This window comes from Cricetulus griseus (genome assembly GCF_003668045.3).
Source record: "Cricetulus griseus strain 17A/GY chromosome 1 unlocalized genomic scaffold, alternate assembly CriGri-PICRH-1.0 chr1_0, whole genome shotgun sequence".
In the NCBI taxonomy this organism is placed as follows: Eukaryota; Metazoa; Chordata; class Mammalia; order Rodentia; family Cricetidae; genus Cricetulus; species Cricetulus griseus.
The window spans coordinates 151,527,249-151,548,499 of NW_023276806.1; the positions used below are offsets into that span (position 1 = coordinate 151,527,249).

General features: G+C 43.2%; 1 long non-coding RNA gene across 2 annotated transcripts in view; it reads right to left on the bottom strand.

The window, feature by feature from the left end:
- Positions 1 to 6,892: 6,892 nt before the first annotated feature.
- Positions 6,893 to 21,251, bottom strand: part of LOC118239602 — a 31,293-nt gene continuing 16,934 nt past the window's right edge. For both annotated transcript variants that reach the window (XR_004772181.1, XR_004772180.1), the window contains exon 3: positions 6,893 to 7,080. This is a non-coding gene — a long non-coding RNA (uncharacterized LOC118239602). The remainder of the gene's footprint in view (positions 7,081 to 21,251) is intronic.

Consider the following 21,251-nt stretch of genomic DNA (forward strand, 5'->3'; position numbering starts at 1 on the left):
GTTTTTAACTGCATGTTTAATCCTCCCCTAGGTGCCACTTATGTTGGTTAAGTGGGAGCCCAACTTTGGTACTATTCTCACCACACCTGTCCTTCAAACCCATAGAGCTTTGGGGTCCTTGATGCTTCTGTTTCCTCTCTACCAGCCCTTTGGGTTTTCATTTCCTTCCTATCCAGGATAGACCCCATGCTCCACCACTTCAGTTCTCCTAGCAATTCAGTTTTCTTCCACCACTAGTCTATCTTTACCCAGCAGAATCCCAGCCACTGCTTGTTTTTCACTAGGGCTTGTTGACTCATTTGCCCTGCTAGTGAAACTTTGCCTGATGCCCAAGTATTCCAATCATTATATATAGCAATACAGCTGGGATGTGATAGTGAGTGTAAAACAGAGAGGGGGAAATTATGATTATTTTCCCCTGACAAGTTCATAGATGAGTAGAAAGAAGTTAGATGAGTAAAAGAAGCATACAATTGTTCTGATATATTGTTCTAAATTCAGAGATAGAAGTGAGCATAGAACACCACACATGTGTGAGAATGTATCCCAACCCCTTGAAGGGTAGAACAAGACTGAGGACAACTGGGTGTCCTGGCACATCCTTGTCATCCCGCACTCAGGAGATAGATGCAAGACGATCAGAAGTTCAAGGACATCCCCAGCTGCATAGAGTTCCAGACCAGCCTGGGCTACAGGAGACCCTATCTGGGGAAGGAGAAAAGAAGACTACAGAATACCTACATAGATGATGTTTCTCAGGTGAAGCTAAAGAAAACAATAACAAGAAAGTAAACACGGGGAAAAGGAATTGTGCTACAGGCCAAGAATCTGCACAAGAACTCATGCGGAATGGAGGCAGAGCAAGAGTAGGCTGTGAAGCAAGCAGGGGCTGTTGAGGTAGGGTATTCACAGCACGGATTGGGAGAGTACTTCCCAAACAACAATTCAGGATATATGGCCCCAAGGAAGTGGAATGTTCCATACCGACAATGTCTCGGAGAATACCAGAGGTGATGTCACAACATACTGAGGAGTGGGGACTCAGTCCATCGCATTTTCCACACACTTCCCCCCCATCTGTCTTCCAACTCGCTGCTAAAACATACCAGAAAATAAAACTCACCAGCCAAGGTTCTGCAAGACCTTCCTCATGTCAACCCCTATACTTCTTACAACAGAAGGGGAAAAAAAACTAGCCTAAATATGCATCATTTGGAAACTGATTAAATCACCTGAAGCACATTTAAACACAGTATCCATGTGAGGCTGGTTTTAGGATACCCATGTAAATCAAACTCTGAGCATACTCAAAGTCCCTTGTACTAATGACCTAATACTTACATGTAACCTACACACACCATCCCATATACGTCAAATCACCTCTTGATAGGATGACTTAGAGGAATAACACAATGTAACTGCTATGCAAATGGTCAATACCCTCCATTGTTAGGGATCATGAACAAAGAAAGTGTGTATGTGCTTAGACAGACACACCATGTTCTGATGTATGAATCCACCAGCCCAGAACCCTCAGACACAAAGGGATGGCTGTGCCATCAATCATGAAGGTAGTCAGCCTCATTTGATAACAATATCATGAGAAGATCATCACAACTCAAAATTATTTCAATAAAACACATTTTTCATGTATTCAGAGTGAGTTCTATGTTAAAAAATAAAGTAACATATTTAATAATGTAATAATACAGTATCATCATAGAGCAGATAAATGCAAATTAATGGTTGTGTTCTTTCTTTTTCTGATCCTCCTCTATCTATTCTCCATGTGATAAGCAGGCTGATAGTTCTAAAATTCTACCTAAAACTCTTTAAAATCCAAACACCTTTACCAGCTCCAAACCCAGTGTCAAGTGCTCCACTTCCCATTGCCAAAATCCCTCACCTCAACCAGGCCTCTGCATATATTTGCTCCTTCTAAAATGCCCTTCCCACCACCCCATGCCTGCTTTACCTCTGCACATCTTCAAGACATAACTTCAGTGTCTCTGACTGCATGAAGTCTCCTCTTACCAGTGTTATAATGGATCCCCTTCACATACATACACACACACACACACACACACACACACACACACACACACACACACACATAAATACACATAAACACACACATACACATAACACATACACACATATACACACATACACCCACACACACACACACACACATATATATATACATAAATACACATAAACACACACATACACATAAACATACACACATATACACACATACACCCACACACCCCCACACACATATATACACATAAACACACACATACACATAACACATACACACACACACACACACACACACACACACACACACACACACTCCACATCTCACTTCCCCACACACAGGAGTGCTTGGCTTATTCATCTCCCAGCTCTGTTAAGATCTGTGCTCCCTGCTGGGAGGAGCATAAGTCCCTTTTGCACACGGACACCTGTATCAGTTATATATTGCAGCCTAACAAATTGCCCCAGCACTTGGTGTCCTTGAGCAGGATCCATTTGCAATAAGTTTCTACAAATTTAGAGATCAGAATCAATCATGTGATTCTAACTCGGAGTCTCTCAGGAGACTGCAGGCCAGAGGCAAGCTAGGGCTGTGGCTGCCAGAAAGCTGGGATCATTGGAAGAAGGCATGCTCATGCTCACACAGGTGATACTTCAGTTTCCCTCCACATGTATCTTTTTGTGTCAGCTTCTCCAAAAGGAAGGCAAACCAAGAGAGGAAGCAGGAACTTGACAGACATTCACTACCCTCATTTCATACATAAGAAAACAGAGAAGTCAGGTCATGTGTACAGGCTCACACATGGTATGACATGTATAAGAGGCATTGAGCAATGCAGTCTGTCTCTAGAAAGTAACATTGACATATTGTGCTGTTTCTCAGTGAGACAGCAGGAACAATTTGAAGACAAACAAAACTATGGCTTCCGAACAGCAAAAGTGTAGCTTAAGTTTTCCTCATTAACCCATTTTTTGAGGCTAAACACTGTGATAGATTCTTCAGGCACCATCCAGTCATTTACACATCTACTACAGTTCACACAGACCTCAAGGAAAATTTCAGCATTCCAGGGCATCCATGCTAAGATCAGAGAAGAGCTACCAAAGACCTTTTGACCTTGGAGAGATCATTTCATGACAAAGAAAAGAGCTAGGTCTCTCTAGTGAAGCCTCGGGTACCTAGGGTCCACCAGCCCTGCTGACAAAGGCAACACACTAGCCATTCAGGCACTGCCGTAACCTGCTCCAGAGAGACTGAAAAGGGACCTGGGTTCACCAAAGAACCATTCTACAGAAGCCTTCCCTGGGCTGCAAGAAAGCTTGGAAGGAGACAGCCCAGCAATGAAGTCACCACAGACACACAAGGCACAATAGCACCCTTGTGAGACAGCCTGTGATTTCATGGATACAGAAGCACTGAGCCATGATCCCTGCCCATCGCAGCTCCGCCCCCATTACCTCACACATACCAAAAGTCAATGCTTTATTATTTTATAAAACATTTTCCTGAGGTTGGGAGGTGGATCAGTACTTAAAAGCAATGTCTGAACTTGCAGGGGACCTGGGTTCCATTCCCAGCACCCACATGGCAGCTCATAGCTGTCTATAAGTCCAGTCCCAGGAAATCCAATGCCTTTTCTGACCTTCAAGGGCACCAGGTATGCATGTGGTACACAGATACACATACAGGCAAAATACCCATACACATAAAAATAAAATTTTTAAACAAAACATTTTCCCAGTCTTATTCAGAGAGGTTTTAAGACAAACACTATGATGTGGCAGGGAAGCATGAATTGAGTTGTGGGTTAAGTAAGAAAAATTAAGACACAGACAGAAAATGAAGACCGTGTCTTCAACATTGGATGGCTTTACTTCAACGATACTGAGCTTCCTATGGCCAAGGTGAAGAAGAAACCCAAATAAATTGAAAAATATACACTCGATATTGTTTTTCTCAGTGTGTTTTACCTTGACAACTTTTTAAATAAATTATGTGGGAGGGAGCATGTGAGCATGCATGTGTGTGTGCCTGTGTGTGTGTGTGTGTGTGTGTGTGTGTGTGTGTGTGTGTGTGTGTGTGTGCCTGTGTGTGTATGTGCACACGTGTTTGTGTGTATGTGTGTGTGTGTGTGTGTGTTTGTGCATGTGTTCGTGTGTGTGTGTGTGTGTGTGTGTGTGTGTGTGTGTGAGAGAGAGAGAGAGAGAGAGAGAGAGAGAGAGAGAGAGAGAGAGAGAGAGTGCCACAGTGCATGTGTAGAGGTCAGAGGACAGCTTAAGAGAGTCAGTTCTCCCCTTCCACTGTGTGGGTCCCGGGGATCCAACATAAGTCATCAGGCTCAGAAGCATATGCCTTTACACTGAACCATCTCCCCACCCCTCAATAACTTCGAATTGCAGTGCTCCTGAGATAAAATCTACCAGTTGCTCAGTAAAATACAGCTTCCAGGGGGAAAAATATCTGTAAGTTTATCATAAAGTGGATATTATAAGGTCATGACCAATCCCTTGCAAAAATCTCATGGGTTCAGATCAACAGTGTTGCTATGCTGTAAAATTTCAGGGTTGGCAAATTAGAGTCCATTAGTGAAAGCTGGCCCCTAGGCAATTACTGCAAGTAAAGTTCAAACTTAACTATGCTCATTTGTCTGTTCTATGGATTGTCTGTGGCTGTCTGTGTGCTGCTAGGGCAGAACTGAATTGTTGCAACAGACCTTATTCAGCAGACACACCCTAAGTGACATCCACTGAAACACAGAGGAGCAGGTGGTATGCTTCAGAGCGGCAGACTACGGCTAAGGTGACTGGATTCCACTCCCTTATAATTGCTACTATAATTTGGATATAGGATATACACCAAAGGCCCACATGGAAAAGGCTTGACCAACAGCCTATATTGGGTGATAGACCCATTAAGAGGAAGGTCTTAGCAGAAGGAAGTTAGGGCTTTGGGAGATATGTCTTTGAGGATGATACTGGAACCTTAAAGTCTCTCTCTCTCTCTCTCTCTCTCTCTCTCTCTCTCTCTCTCTCTCTGTCTTTCCTTTCTTCCCTCCCTCCCAGCCATCATAATGGACTATAATGGACTGAGCTGTCACAAGCCTATAGTAACAGGGTTGTGTGATCATGAACTGAAACTTCTGAAGCCATGACTTGATTCTCTTCTCTCTGAATGATTTTCTCAGATGTTTTGTCACACTGGGAGAAGACTGACAGTCACTTTATGTAAGATTGTCTTAGCAGATGTGGGGGAGAAGGGAAGGGAAATGGAGAGAGAGGAAGAGAAAGAGGAGGAAGAGGAGAGTTAGAGATACATGATACCTTTGACTCAGCAGACCCTGCCTCAAAAACAATTAAATAAGTCTTCTATACAGCAAAGGAAATAATCAACACAGTGAAAAGGCAGCCTATTGGTTAGGAGAAAATATTTACAAACTACCTATTTGATATCTCAAGCACACAAGAAATTCATACAATTCAATGAAAATAAAATCTGATTAACAAATGATCAAAAGTAGCAAATCGATATTTTTCCAAAAAAGACATAGAAAACTGCCAACCGGTATAGAAAAATGCTCAAAATCACTCATCAGAAAAATTCAAATCAAAATCACTCTGAAATACTCTGAGACATCATATCAAGTCTGGTAGGATGGGTTTTATAAAAAAGATAAGATCATAAGTGTTGGAGTGTACGGAAGAAAGGGAACACTTGGTAACTGTTGGTGAAAATGTAAATTAATGCAACCATTGAGGAGAAAGGGCATAGTGTTTCATTGAAATTTTAAAAATGGAACTACTTGAATGAAGGAAGGAAGGAAGGAAGGAAGGAAGGAAGGAAGGAAGGAAGAAAGAAAGAAAGAGAGGGAGAGAGGGAAGAAGGGAGGGAGGGAGGGAGAGAGAGAGAGAGAGAGAGAGAGAGAGAGAGAGAGAGATGGAACTACACTATGACCCAGAAATGCTACGTCTGGGGGTATATAAAAAAGGGGGAAATCTGTGTCTTCTACAATGCCTGGTCTTCTTTATCTATAGCTACATCTTTCACAGTAGCCAGGGTATGAGCAGTACTTGAAACACAAAGGAATGAGTAGTTCAAGTCCTAGGCCTGGGCTATGTAGTGAGAAAATTGGGTTAACCTTTAACAGATAAAGTGATAATCCAACTGTGGTACAAATAAGAAAGTGTCACTAGACCTTAGAAAGGAAGGGTATTGCTACAGCATAGATGAATCTGGAGACACCTTGTTAAGTGAATAAGCTGGACACAAAGAGACAAATACTCCATGATGTCATTTGCCTATGAATCTAATAATATGAGTCTTGCAAAAGTGGACAGTGGGATGCTGGTTCCCAGGAGCTGACATCATGGGAGGGTGTCAATCAAACTGTACAGAATTATAGTACCATGGGATGAGTCCGTGTACAGCTCTAATCTCCTGCATGAGCTCAATACTAAATGACACTGTAGTGTATACTGGAAGTTTCCTGAAAGTGTAGGCTCCAGGTGCTTGCACCCAAGACAAGTAACTACATAGTGAGTAGTGTGCTCACTGGCTTGGCCAGTACTCATTTCACTATGCATATGTATGTCTGTCACATACATGTACATGTGTATGTACATATGAGTATTCATCTCAAAACATCATGTTGAGGCTGGCAACATCTTCAGTGGATGAAGGAGCTTTTTACCAAGCCTGATGACCTGAGTTTTCAATCCCAAGACCACACATACACACACACTAATAGTTAATAATAATAATAACTAGCAAAATAATAAATTTCGTTTGAAAAACTCTGTGTTGTATACCTTAAACACACATGGATTTTATTTTTACACAGTGTGACTCAGGTTAAGCAGATAAATGAAAGAACAACAAAAACGAATTCTCAAACTAATTCGGAAGCACTCTCTCCGTCTGAATGGAGTTTTCTCCTCTTCATTCCCCACTCCTCTCTATGGGCATCTTGCTTCTGCTGTTTCCACTTGGCATGCCCATTCTTTCCCCAGCTTCAGAGGAGTTCAGCTCAGCAGGTCTTCCTACAACCAACCCAAGCAAATGGTGTGAAGAAAATAAGTCACAGTGCAGGACCTCTCTGCGTTCTTCCCACACACCCTGTGTAATGTTATGAAAGTCATAGACATCATTTCAACAGTTCTTGCAGCCTCTAACAAGAGATGGTTTAAGCTGGGAGGCTGGGAAAGAGTGGGGGAGAAACTATCACCAGGGACTCTTTGAAGGGCTAGTTGGTCCCTGGGCCTCCAAAAAGTCCAAGTCTTGCACCTATCTGGCACTTGTGCACAGAGAAGGCCTGCCCAGAGAGAAACCCAGAGTCATACCAAGCAGTCTGAAGTTCTTCCCTGGGCATAGGTACGTGTCTGTATCCAAGCTGGACTGTCTCTCATGGTTGGGAGCAAATGGACAATCGACTTGTCTAGCGTGGTGTTGGCTGAGAGCAATAAGCTCTTCTGCATGTGGACCTGCCTGCTCTGCAGACTAGGCCAACTGGTCACACAGACAGATACTTTAGAGAAGATATATACACCAGGTTGCTAAGAGCCAGGGTCATGAGTGCAACCTGACTTCCTCACTTGCTACTGGACTACAAAGGCCAGAGGTGAGTCCAGATTCAAGGTGGCCAACCAGCTGCACCTCTTAATGGAAGAGCTCAAAAGTCTTTTGGTAAAGCACTCAGGCTCAGATAAGCCGCCCATTTGGGTGTTGCAGAGGGTGTGCATCATGACAATGCCATCTGCCCAGTTCACACCTGAGAATCATGCAACTGAGTAGCAGTCATCATCACCACCATCACCACCACCATCATTATCTCAATCTTTACAGTAAATTTGCAGTGTTGTATCAGCTGTATTCACAGCTATCCTTGGTGCATGTGGCCATAAGCCTCAGGCTAAACATGTTGGAAGCAATCAGTCCCAGATACCTTGGTGCCAAGAGCCTCCTACAAGATCTTGCTCTGAGATGGACGGTGGTGGCACATACCTTTAATCCCAGAACTTAGAGACAGACAGATCTCTGTGAGTTTGAGGCCAGCCTGGTCTACGAGTAAGTTCCAGGACAACCAAGGCTATGTAGAGACACGCTGTCTCAAAAAAAAAAAAAAAAAAAAAAAAAAAAAAAAAAAAAAAAAAAAAAAAAAAAACAAACAAAGATCTTGCTCTGGGCAAGTGCCCACACCTGCAATACCATCAGGCCATGAGGGAGACATTGGGCTCATTTTATGCTCTCTTTCTATAATTTGGCATGTGGCTACCAATCCATAAAAACACAGTGTGCTGAGTCCCTTCCTCAGGCCAGCATCCACAGACAGCACCTGTAGAAGAACATAGAAAGATGTTTCTGTGTGGGAGTGATTGTAAGATTTCCTCAAACTCAAGAGCACCATGAATTTCCAGGACCTGCAAACATCTCCTGACCCCTAGGAGAAGAAAGAGTCTGAAGATAAGGCCACCCTTCCATGCACTGATGAGGAAAAGCCACTCTTCCATGCATTGGGGATGGCAGGCCACCCTTCCATGCAGTGGTAACATCTTGGGAGAGCAGAAGAGAGCAGACAAAGAGGTTCACACTTCCTTCACTATCAAGAATTGGGACATACTTTGCACCCAGAGGTTAGCAGCTCATGAACCTGCAGCTGGAAGTCAGCCCACTGCATGCTGCTGCAGCCCACTGCATACTCCTGTAGTCAACTCCAGCCTGGGTTTGTTGGTGAGTCAGTCCAGGGAGGTTGAAGGCATGAAGAGAGAGACTCCAAGTTTTCCCACCTCACTAAAAATGTGAGCCAACATGTCTCCAGATATTCCAGTATCTTGACACAGATTATGAATCCACACATACCTTCATGCACACATAAACCCATGTGTCGCGTCCACCCTTGACCAGCAAGAACGATGCAACACCGAGGAATCTTCTTCACACAGTTTTATTCGGGAACCTTGCTTTACAGTGAATGGCGGCCCCGGGTAGAGGAAGACGGGGCCTGATATAGTCTACATCTACCAATCACCTAACCCTAAGTGGTGCACCAGGATAGGTTGTCTCCAAGCAGAATTAAGATGATACATGGCCTTTACCAAATTAGGAGTTGTTTACCACAGAGAGCATTCGCCGTCGGGCTGGCGGAAGGCGGAAACCGGCGCCATCTTTTGGGCGAGGTACTTTGCAGCTCCCAACACCCTTGTGCAGACATGTTCAAGTGCTTACATATGTACTATCACACATGCATACACATACACACAAACATTCATGTTAGCACACTCACTCAAGTACATATACAAGTACAGGTGCACACACTGAATCAGCAAGACTTTGGACCCACTTTTTCTCAGTTCCATCAGAACTTCTTCAGCCAGGTGCTGTTTTTGACACAATACTATTGAGGCCTGCAGACTGATTTTTCATCTTACTTTCTGATGTTGCCCCTCTGTCCAGCCTCTCACCCATTCTCAGCTCCAGTTCCCCCTGCCCCTGGATGTAAGTTTCTGCCAGCTTCCCCTCCAACCAGAATCTCACAAATGGGCTAAGTTTTATTCAACACCACCCACCAGTCTTGAACTTAGAAAGATGTTTCTGAGGCTCCCATCTAAAGAAAGAGAGGGCAGGTGAGTGTTGCCTTCTGAGGAGACAGTCCATTCCAAACAACATACCCTTTGTTGAAAAGAGGACTGAGAGAGACAAACTGAGCAGGGTCCGTGACACTTTTTACAAAAATGGCAGTGGTCTGTATCTCCATTGTGGCCATGTCTACATGACTATATACATCTGTCAACTCTTGTTGTCTAGGTCCCAAAGAGAGTGCATTCACTGTGTATAAAGTAGGCTTCAATAAATCACTCTAACCTCAGTAAATATTTTAAAACTCAGTCTCTGGTGGTATCTGATGGTAATCTTTGCCTCTTCGGCCCTCACCAAGTAACCCCACTCTTGATAGGGAGGGGTATTTTAGGGACGTGTGCAGCAGCCTGACCTTTAGAGGTCAGAGTCTCCTTACATGGCTGCTGTTCTCAGATATGAAGCAGGACCCCAAGAAGTGTGTGGAAAAGAGAGACAGAGAAAACTGAAGTAGAGCCATGTGACCAGGGCAACTATCTAGAGCCCCTGATGGCTTCAGTGTGTCTCAAGCAAGGGTCCCCACATTCCCAACTCCAGCAATGCCTTTGCATGCTGGGTTGGGTATGGTATGGCCTATTTCTAGAAAGGACCTTGAAAACCAAAGGGAAGAAATGGAGAGGCAGAGCTCATCATTCTTGCAACCAAAGGGAAGATTCTTGAGTAGAGGGTCTCTGCCCCTCCCCAGTCGATTCTAAGTCAGCACACTCTCTCCCAGATCTGGGAACAGAAAATGATGCTCTGAGTTCGGTGCAGTCAGTCAGGTCTGGAGGGACCACAGTCCCTGAAGGAAGAGATCCGGCACCCTTGCCCTTGAAGCAGCCACACCATACAGAAGGCTGAAAACAAAACTGAGACACATAGGAAGATAAACTTTGACCTTGGATTTCCTGCCAATGAACTGTTTAGGATGTCAGCATGGATGGGGAATAAAACACTGTGATAAAACGCTGACCAAACCCAACTTAGGGATGAAAGGGTTTATTGGCTTACAGGTTACAGCCCATCATCAAGAGAAGCCAAGGCGGGGACCTAAAGTCAGGAAATGAAGCAGAGGCAACCAAGGAACACTGCTTAGTAACTTGTTCCTTGTGACTTCCCCAGCTTGCTTTTATATTTACCCAAGGACCACCTGCTCAGGGAATACACTGTCCACCAGAGAGCTGGGCCCTCCCTCAATAGTTATCAATCAAAAAAATGCCCACAGGTTGGCTGGGGGCCAAGGTGATGGGGGCATTGTCACAACTGAGGTTTCTTCTTCCCAGATAACCTAAGCTTGAGTCAAGCTGACCTAATTAGTTAATTAATTAATCAGTTAATTAGTTAAATAATTAAACTGGCACGGTTAATCAATAATTAATTAATTAATTAAATGACACAATAACCAAGGAATTTTGAGTTGTTTCCATTTGAAATTCTGAAAGTAGCAAAAAGCAGATGAGAGTTGGGGTCCACGTGTTCGTACACCAGGTGATCATGAGCTTGGTGACTGAGCTGTGACCCTGACCTCCTCAGCACATTCAGGAATCCTGGTGTTTATCTTGACAGAGTAAATGGAGAAATTTGAAAAAGTATTTTTTAAAGGAGGGAGGGAAGGGGAAGGAAAGGAAAGAAGAACTTTAAAAATGGTCCACATTTATCTTGTACAGCCAGCAGGGACCTTGGAATTCGAACTAACAGCAGAGTTACAGCTAGGTCTTTCTAAACATACTTGAAAAATTTTAAGAATCACCTAATCATACACAAATACAATAACATATGATGAGTAGGTGGGGTTTATTATAGAAACAAACTTTATTTTACTTTTAAAATTAGTCAATTAAATTCACCTCAATAATACAATAAAAGAGAAAAATTATAAGGCCAACAGGTGATGAGAGGGATTTATGACTTTTATTTTACTCCATGAATGTGTTCATGGGAGACAGGGGACAATTTTCAGGAGCCAGGTCTCTCCCTCCACCATGTGGGTTCCAGGGATTGAACTCAGTTGTCAGGCTTGGCAGCAAGTGCTTTCACCCACTGAGCCATCTCACCAGCCAAGAAAAAGCATTTATTTATAACAGCAACATTCATTCACAACATTTAAAAAATCTTTAAAAAGTCAGCCTACAATGAAATATTTTAAGTCTACACACACACACACACACACAGAGAGAGAGAGAGAGAGAGAGAGAGAGAGAGAGAGAGAGAGAGAGAGAGAGACTCTTAAAGGAATATTGAAAAATGAGACAAGGTCTACTATTAACATTTCACCTGGCATTGTTCTAAAAGCTTTTACAGCATAATAAAGAAAGAAAAATATTATGAATGTTATACAGGATTTAAAAGGAAGTAAAAGTATTGGCCTTGTTGTCAAGCAATATGGCTGTATACATACAAAAATAAAAAAGATTCTTCACTGAAATAAGGACACTAGCAAGGTGACCAGATGCAACATCTGTTCAACTAACAGTTCAACTCAAATTCCAATCTTCTTAATAAGCAATTACAAATGAAAACCCAAAGGTGACTTATATAATAACACCAAAAAAATCGTTAAGCTTCAGTTTGCACTATATCATAAATCAATTATGGGTGCATTGTACCTTATATATGAAAGGCAAAACTAAGAAACTTTTCACAAGTAACATAAGAGCCTGAAAGCAGCCAGAAGGAGGAAATGACAAACAGGAAGAAGGCCTGTTTGTCAAAGACATTGACAGTAGGGAGGTGTGAGCTACAGAGTGGAAGGAGACCTAATGCAAGACTCAAATCCGGAATATATAGCAAGAGGAAACCCACAGTGGCAGAAATGTAGATATCCCAGTAGGAAACAGGCAAATGGACATGGACGGAGAAATGGCCCTGCTAGTAGGGCTTGCCACCAAGCCTGACTAAGTCCAATCCTCCAAACACAGGTGGCATAAGGAGGGAGCCCACTCATGCAAGCTCTCCATCAACCTCCATTGGTGTCCAGTGATTTGCATACACACCACATCACCATACATAAATAAACAAATAACATGCAAATGACTTCCCGAAAGATTTTATTAAAAAGAGTGTCCAGATGGCCAGCAATCATGAAGAAAGGCAATCGTCTTCATGGGCAATGCAGATTGAAGCCACCATGAAATGCCCAGAGCTGAGGTCCTGTGTTTAGAACACTGTTCTCCAATAAATGGTATCGGGACTTCTTAGAGGAAAAGCTGATTCTAAGATTGATGTAGGAGCAAGACAGCATTGGCCTGGGCTATTATTTAACGTCACAAAATGAGAGTGTGCTTTAAAAAACAAGAGGATGGGGCATGACACCTTCAGGGGTAGACGAGAGCCACCCTAGAGGAGCACCAGTGGTCAAAGGTGGGAAAATAACTAATAAATAATGTGTGTTGGGTTATCATCCAAACTACAAAATGCTGAGATGAATGTGTGAATGAATGAATGAATGAATTGTACTAAACTCATCTTCCCTCAGAATAACTGTAAATAATAATTATATACTCCAGCTCCAGAAAGTAGGATCAAAATCTCCTCCTCCTCCTCCTCCTCCTCCTCCTCCTCCTCCTCCTCCTCCCCATTTAAGAACGAGCTAGACTTCATGATCTATATCTACTACAGAGCAGCACAAAAAAATCACAACTTTACAGTGAAGAAACAGGGAAATGTGAACTTAAGAAGTGAAGAAGCGGGCTGGGGACTTATCTCAGTGGTACAATGCTTGCCTAGCAATTGCAAGGCCCTTGATTCAATACTCAGCTCCAGAAAAAGGAGAAGAAGAAGAAGAAAAGGAAGAGGAAAGAGGAGGAAGAGGAGGAGGAGGAGGAGGAGGAGGAGGAGGAGGAGGAAGCCAGGTGAATGGTTGATTGTGAAAATCCAGTAATGTCATTGTGACTTCTGTCTTAGTTTGGGTTTTTATTGCTGGAAAGAGACATCATGACCAAGGCAACTCTTATAAGGAAAAGAGTTTCAGAAGTTCAGTCCATTATCATCATATTGGGAGCATGGTGACCTGCAGGCAGACATGGTGCTCTAGAGGTAGCTGAGAGTCCTACATCTTGCAGGCAACAGGAAGTTGACTGACACACCAGGTGTTTTCCTCAAAGCCTGCCCTCACAGTGACATTTCCTCCAACAATGCCACACCGCTTAATAATACAACTCCCTATAAGATTGTGGGGGCCAATTACATTCAAACTACCACAGATTCCTTAAGTGAAGTGTGGTAAGATAAATATTTCACCTCTGTGATACTCTTTCCCCAAACCTTCTACTCATGAGAAAAATACCAGATAGCTTCAGACTGCAGGAATGCTACAAGGTGTCCAGTAAACATTAATACATATGCAGTGTAGCACTGGTTTCAGTTAGTCTGGATTATCTTGATTGGCTCTGGCTTCCATAAGAGAAATGCCTCTGGATGGGTCTTGGGACATTTCCCAAAAGAATTAACCAGTGGACAAAGACCCTTTACCAGAACATGCAGAATTTTCTGGCCACAGCTTCTTCCAATGGCAGCATAGACAGAAATCAGTCTAAAGAAAGAGCAATACCATCACATGCTTCCCTGAAGTCACTTCCTGCTGGTGAGAGCATCTAGGCTATGGTTGTTGTTACCACTGCCATCCTTTGCTGTCACTAGAACCCAACTTCTTTGGTCATCCAATGTGAACTGAAGGCCAGTCACTCCAGGAATCCTCCAGACCTTCAGTGACAAGACAGGACTGCTGAGTTGTCCAGCCTTGTGGACAGAACGGAGACTGTGTTCTCCGCCTCCCCAGCATGAAGTTGGCCACTGTGGAACTACCCAGCTGTATCGTGTAAGCCAATCTAACATATTCCCCTTTGTAAGACACACTCATGCTTTGGGCTCTATTCCTCTAGAGAACCCTGCCTCAAACAACTAGTCACTTTTTTAAAAACTGTCTGTTGAGTGTGTATTGTGTATTACCACACAGCTCATAGAATACTGAACAATGAGATTCAAATTATTGCTGCTCAGAAAAGTGTGGATGGATTCTACAAGCATGATAACAAGCAAAAAAGTAAGTCAAGAGACTAGTCAAATCTGAAGTGTGTGTGTGTGTGTGTGTGTGTGTGTGTGTGTGTGTGTGTGTGTGTGTGTGTGTAATTGCATTAACTCATATAAAGAGCAAAAGCAACCAATATCACCTACAGTATTGGGCAATAGCAGCTGCCCATGACAGGAAAGTGTGGTTAGGATGAGGCATGGAGGAAGGTGCTGGCAGTCCTGTTTCTTGATCAGATTCCTGGTGACACTAGATATTCATGTCACCAAAAACAACCCATTCTACCATCAAACACAGTCCCTGATACATGTTCTACATCAGCAAAATCATTTCTGGAAGCTAGGAAATCACACACACACACATACACACACACACACACACACACACACACACACACACACACACTTCAAACCTGTTTAATTTTGACCTAAAGCATTTAATGTCCGTTCATCCCCACACTTGTTTGATGTGGAGCCAAGGGTTTCCTCTGAGAATGGGTGCTTGTCATCGTTTTATATAAACCACACCTAAAATACCTCATCTACAGTTTCCAGCAGGACTTTCTTGGAAGTTGAGACCTTAAAAAGCCCCATAAAGTTATCTGAGTGCAGAATTTTGTTAGAATTTTATGATTTTCCCAAGTCCTTTCATTGTCTCATCCATACCTAATTCCAAAGCAAGTTCTGCCTCAGTTCTCTTTGGTCTTTTCAAAGTTTTCAACCCGGCACTCACAAAAACTGTGCCTCACCCCAGCCCCCATCTGCTTCTTTCCCTTCTCTCCCCCCCACTCTCATTCTCTCATTCCCCTTGTCTTATTTCAAGTTATTTTACTAAATAACTAGTAACTGACATTGACCTAAATAGGTCTGTAACCATATGCAAATGGCCAGTAATAGACATGCACTCCATTGATGGAGCAACGACCTGGATGTCTTAGAGGCAAAGCTGCACAAAAGCACTTCCCTTGGCATGAATGCGTATTCATCTATGAATTTGCCGAGAAAATTATCATTAGACATTTCCGTGTTTGCCAAGAGGAGAGGTCACTCCTGAGATTATCTGTGCCCCTGATCTCCTAGCTGTTAGCCCTTGGTTATTCATGTATCATCTATCAGCTCATCCACTGTGGCTAGTCCTTTAATGATTTTTCCACACATGTACCCTTTGTTCCACTACAACACAAACAAGCTCTTGCTTTGTTTTTTTCTGTTTTGTTTTGGTTTTTTTGTTGAGGGCAATGCTGTTTGGTTTGGGTTTCTTTTGAAGGGAGATTTAGGTATTTGTTTTTGCTTAAGACTCCTTAACTACTTGGCAGAATATGTGCTCAATAAATTCAAGGCCAGCAAGCAAATGCCTAGTGGATGCATGGAGTTTTTTGGTTCCCACAAGCAAAGTTCAAGCTACTTCATTTTGTCCTGTGAGGCCTGTTCTACTCAGAGCCACCTGCTTGTCCTTCAGTGATTTCATCCTCTGTGTCCTCAGTTCAAACTGAGCACATCACTGCAGGCACTGGCCTCTGCCTAGGTACTCCTTTTCAATGGCCTTCCACATAGGTGCCCATGTAAGACCCAAGCATTTCCTCACAATCAAAGCTGTACTTGTCATATCATGTCAGAGTTTATAGTAGTTCTGACCTCCTGCTTGACTGCCATCCCTTGTTATCCACTTGCCTCTCCTTCAGGCAGCACAACAGCAAGGCTCAGGAGCTGGGATCCAGCTGTTTTATTTAGCTTCATAGCCTCACGTCTGGCTCAGCCTTGACGTGGTACTCAACACAGATAGGAAGGTAGGGTTTAGCTCACCTGAGTTCAAATTTTGCCTGTGCCATTTGATAGTATGGAGTCCTGGCAGATTCCTCTTCCAGGACTCACAGTAACATCCACCACACAGTGCCCCTGTGAACACTGAGCCCAGTGCACAAAAGTGCTCCCTAAAGGGAAGCTAGAAACACATGGGAATGCACACGCTGAGATCAACCTGTGGTTACCTGGGCCCTTTAAGGTCCCGTGGAAGTCTGATATGATGAGAACCTAGCAGTAAACACCCACCCCAGGAGAAGAACCTCTATACACATGAGGAGATGAAGAACTGAATAGGCACTGTTCCTTTGCCCTCCCTCCTTACTTCATCCCGATTTCTCTGCCTTTCCCACCCTTCACCATATTCAGGCTCCATCTCTGTAGGTAATTTGAAATTAAAACCCCAAAGTTATTTCTCATACGTGAAAACAATCACTCTGGGTCTGCTGGCACAGCATCCTGACAGGAGGCTGGCAACAGCCAGTTCACAGGAAGCCCTGCCAGGGGACTGTGCACATGCTTCTAAGAATAACTCAGTGTCCAAGAATTCTGCCTGCTCTATCCTTTCGAAAGCTGGGGCCAGCCGGCAGCTGGTTTGCATTAGCGTGGAGAGCGATGGGATCCCACTTTACTACAGTGAGCCTGATGCCCCTCCCTCCCTTCCTCTGCTCCCATTTGAGACTGCCATTGAGCGTGCAGTCTTCATCTAATAGTCTTGAAAGCACCAGGAAGAAGTCTAGCTAGAGGTAAACTGTAGAGGAGATTGAGTTTGGGCCCTTTCATCTCACGCCTGAGTCATCCATCACAGTTCCATCTGAATATCATCTGGAGCACCCCAGGGGCATAAGTAGTTCAAGGCCACAGGGATAGAGTATGCAGATGGACTCTCCTGCAATTGTCTTGACTTCTGCTGTTCTCTCATTCATCCCCTCACTCATTCATGTCTGCAGAGAATTACTGACTATAACCCTGGAGCTAGAGGCGACCTAGAAGGTCTTAAAGAAGCACCCCGAGTCTGCAGAAGGAGAGGTGGTGCCACTCCCCTGAGACACTCAGGTACATCTGACAACATTGACTGTTTGCGTCACAAACAGAAGGGGCTTTGGTGATAACAAGAATACAGCGTGTCCTGCAATGCACAAAATGCTCTCTCAGGAGAAGGAATGACCCAGTCCAAAACTGTCAGTATGTCTCCCTTGATAAGCTAATGGAGTGTGGTGTCTTCTACTCTCCCATCCTCTTCGGACTCCTATTCTATGGCATAGGAGTTAGTTTGTTGGGTTTTTTATGTTGTTTGTGAAAGTAGACTTCCTCATCCTTGGCCTCTACATATCTCATCTTTAAATACTTAAAATAGAACGTTTTGGTTGTGACAGAGAAAGGCCAGGGGAAATGTTCCATTTCACCCCTGTTAGCTATGGAAACTTAAGCAGTTGGTGTTTCTCAGAACCCCACACTTCCATCTACATAGTGATGTTCCTAATAGCTAGAATGGCTGCCATATTCCCCAATTTGTGATATTGACAAATGTGACAGAGGGGTGAGAATAAAAGGCCTTTTACAGAGTACTATAGGCACAGTAGGTGCTAAACATCCTGTAGACAGTACATGAAAAATGTCTTGTACTCTGCTTGCCATTCGACAGTCTTTATAGTATCCATGTCTTTGACCCCCTCTCTGCCAAAGCTGTCAACTAACTCACAGTATTACTTGTCTGTCTCCTAATGCAGCTGGTGACATTGAGCCTGCAGTCAGGAAGCAGAGTGGATGATGGTACACAGCTTGTTTTCTCATTTGTATCTGGTCTAGGACCTGAACTATAGGATAGTGCCACCCACCTTTAGGGTGGGACTTCCCACCTCAGTTGACCTATCCTAGCAGCTCCCTGGTAGATATACACAAAGATCTGTTTCCATGTTGGTTTTAAATCCTGTCAACTGACGATCATGCTTACCAAAGGCAATCTGTGTACTAGTGGGTAAGAACTACATGTCTGGCTCAGTGTTCCACAAATGGTGCGCACCTAAAAATAGAGGCATCCTCTCCTCCTACACTATTTAAAAAATTAGAGTTAAAGGGCACATACTTACTTACACTAATGAATATGTGATGAATACAAGGAATGTTAAACTATAAAGATATATTGTCTACCACCTCTGCATCCTGCCTCTCAATGTCCAAAAATGAATGACCATTTGGCCATCTAGTCCATTACTAGGTCTTTATTATATTAATAGAGAGTAGGCAGGAATGAGAAGCCAAATTACTTTAAATAAAGTAGAATAGGGGAGCAAGGAAAAGAGAAAGAATGAGTGGGGGAAATGGGTACAAGAGACCTCTGGACAAGAGATCCAGTAGCATTTTCCATGGTTTGCTACAGAGAGATGTACCCAGATTAGCCACACTAGGGGCCCCTGATGTGTAGCTACAACTATCCCAAACTACCCAAAAGCCTTCCCAGAGATTTCTACAAGGATTTAGTGTAGTTGCAAGTCCAGCTTTCAATAGCCACTACCTCAACCCAGCTACAAAACCCAGATCTCTATTCACTTCCATCCCAACTTGCTTGCTCAAGCTCTGGTGAGAGAGTTAAACTTTCCTTAAGTGCCAAGGCAATCAGAAAAAAGAGATGACATCAGCAAAGCACACAGAACTTCATAATAGGCACCAGAGCCTCCTCCCTAAAAGGTCCCCTAGCAGCAAAAGGAACCAAATAACTAGTTTCTCAGGCTGACCAGCTGACCTGTCTTTCTCTTTTTCCTGTGAGCCTGTCAAAGCTGGTGTCTCTCAACCCTCCCTGTGCCTTCAATGGAGAAAACAATCTGTTTTTACTCAAAGCTGATCCCTGTCTAAAAGACTAAGCTTAAAAGGGGGGCGCAGAAATGGGCCTAGGGAGAAGGTTTAGTGGATAGTAAATGAGGACCTGAGTTTAATCCCCAGCAGAATAGTCATGGCAAAGGAGAGTGAAGTTCCCTTCACTCTCATGAGTTCATGAGGAGGGCAATGGCGTGATCAGGCATGGGTGCTAGACAATTTCCATAGAAAAGAGAGTCAATGAATATCCTATCCGAAATAATCTCCATCTTTCCTCTGAGTCATGTTCTTACAGAAAAATTATAACATTTAATTGAATTTTTAATCTTTAAACTTGACTATTCACTCATCAAACATTAAGGAAGGACCTAATATGAGGGGCATAATAAGAGACAGCCAGCATACTCAAGGAGACAATATCTAGTTTATGGGAAATCTGGAAAGAGTAGCTGAAGTGAAATTGGGGGATTTATGCTCATTCCTAAATAAAACATAGGTCTGAGATGAATGAGACAAGAAAGGCAAGGGACTAAGGCCCTAAAACCTGCTTTAAGGGCATAGCCTCAATGGCCAGAAGACTTACCATAAGTCTTCTGAATATTTAAGCATCTCTCAAGAGGACACTGGAAGCAACACACAAGCATTTAGGAAAAATCTAGGATACTAGCTATAGTATGATGTAATATGGGTAAACCTTGAAAACACCATGCTGAGATAAGCAACAAAAGATGAAATGTTGTCATCTATAGGAGAAGTCTACAATAATACAATTGATGGAGACATAAAACACACTAGCGGCTTTTTCACCTCTAAAAGAAGTGGAGAGTGGGTGTTAACAGGCACAGAGGTTTTATTTGGATTAAGAAAACTTACCTGTAATTAGTGGTAATGAATGCATGGCTGTAACCATACACTGAAAACCATTGGAATGTACATTTAAAGGGTTGAATTTCATAGTGAATGAATTATATCTCAGTCATTGTTATTAGAGAAAATACTTCAAGGGATTGATGAAGGCCCCTAAACTCAATTGTCAAGTCACTGAGTCACCATGGTCATGTCTCCTTAGGTCTTGGGTGAGGAAGTTCATGTTTTGTCTCATCTGATTTTGGCCTTCACCTAAGAACTAAACTGTCACACTGGGCCTTTAGTAAGGACATTTGGTAGACCATCACAGGCCTCCCGACTCTATCCATGAGCTATGTGGTGGCCTTATGCTAAAACAGCCCAACTCATTCCAGAAAGTATTGACCAAACCATCTTCTAAGGACATGGATATACTTGGCTCTGCCCATGTGCAAAGGTCTTGTTTCTTCTTTCATAAAGTATTTTCTCTCTTGCATAGCTACAACCTTTGTGTTCCATGGAAAGCACCATGCCTTAAGATTTTGATACATTTTCAGCTATGAGTCAAGGGACCTCAGTCCATGTTCAGTACACTAAACAGTAACCAAAATAATCGTACCAGGAGCCAGAACCCTGAAGTTGTCTCTCACACAGGAGGTCATGAGCTATCTGTGACAGGGTGTATTTTCCCTTTCAAGACAAAGCAAGCTATGTATGTGCAAAGTAGGAATGTTACATGATCCACCCCGACCAGTGTTAAAACATAAGATTAAAAAAACAAAAAACAAAAAACAAAACAAAAAAAAAAACATGATTCTGGAAAGAGAGAAGAAGCAGGGGCTGGGGGAGATGGTTCAGTCAGTAGAGGCCTTGCCACATAAGCGTATGGGTCTGAATTTGGATCCCCAGCACCCTGTGAAAAAACAGGCACATTGGCCTATGCCTCTAACCTAGCGTTTGGAGAGTGGCAGTAGGAGGACTCATGGAGTTCACTGGCTGCCAGTCTAGCTGAAACTGTGAACTTCAGGTTCAATGAGAGACTGTCTCAAAAAATAAGGTGGGTAACAACTGAGGAAGACATCCACATCAACATTTGGCCTCCACCTATTTGAACACA